This window comes from Lissotriton helveticus, chromosome 6, assembly GCF_964261635.1.
Source record: "Lissotriton helveticus chromosome 6, aLisHel1.1, whole genome shotgun sequence".
Classification (NCBI taxonomy): domain Eukaryota; kingdom Metazoa; phylum Chordata; class Amphibia; order Caudata; family Salamandridae; genus Lissotriton; species Lissotriton helveticus.
The window spans coordinates 1,893,771,628-1,893,772,813 of record NC_136067.1 but is presented as its reverse complement, the minus strand read 5'-3'; positions in this window follow the sequence as shown (position 1 = coordinate 1,893,772,813).

Here is a 1,186-nt window from a genome sequence, read left to right as displayed (position 1 = left end):
ACCGAGCATGAGACACTCTTCCTCACCACCACCGCCACTCCACCGCCCCTGCCCTTCTCTCTGTCCTGCCGGTAGATGTTGTAAGCCGGAGGAATAGCAGAGAAAATGTCAGGGTTCGACGCTTCTCCCAACCAAGTTTCGGTAAGGAGAAGACACAAAGGGTTTTCCCTCACAAGAAGATCGAATAAGTGTAGAGCGTGACAGCCCAACGACCTTGTGTTCAGCAACAAGCACAGATGTTTAACAGAAGCCTCAGGAGGTCTATGCACGTTGACCGGAGTCCACGTGGGCGACCAGCCACAGGCCGGACAGCGCCTCTTGCCGTTACAACGGCCAGGAAAGACCGAGCGGCAAGAGCATGAGAAAGTCCGCATGGCACGCAACATCGCCGAGGTGTAAGCACGCATCCTCCCTCATCAACCGGCCGTGACGCAGTCCTCCGCCGCCCCGGCGCCTCCGGGACGCTGACGGGCGCAGACGGGCAGGACTCCGGCACGACTCAGGCTAAGCGAGGGCGTCCACCTGCGCGTACCGCTGCGCGTAGGGGAGCGACTTTAAATAGGCTCACCTGCAAGCCCTTTGGCGCGCGAGTCCGCTCAAAGATGGCGGCCGCCGCCGAATCTCAAGCCCCAAACTAAGATGGCTGCCGAAATGGAGACCCGGACCCACCAAAATAGTGGTGCTTTAGAGGCACAGAGGTGCCCTTTTTATGTGCAGTGAGGGGAGCGGAACACAGCTGAAGACAGCGAGTTATTTAAAACAGGTAAGGGAGTAAGCCCACAACACAACAAAAACCAAATACTAAAACAAAATTGAGTTAAAAGAGATTACACAGCGCTATGCTAGCGCGCTTCCAGCAGTGTGGTAGGTGGTATAGGAGCCAGCCACAAGAAAGACCGCCTTAAATAGGCTCACCTGCAAGCCCTTTGGCGCGCGAGTCCGCTCAAAGATGGCGGCCGCCGCGGCCGAATCTCAAGCCCCAAACTAAGATGGCTGCCGAAATGGAGACCGGACCCACCAAAATAGTGGTGCTTTAGAGGCACAGAGGTGCCCTTTTTATCTAAGTAGCTAATATTTATATTTCTCTGTCGTGTGTGGTACCCCGGCACTATTATCCCATTCTTCATTGTATCTAAAGATGCAACCAGCCACTGACTCACCTGACTTCTGCAACCTGGCCTGACTT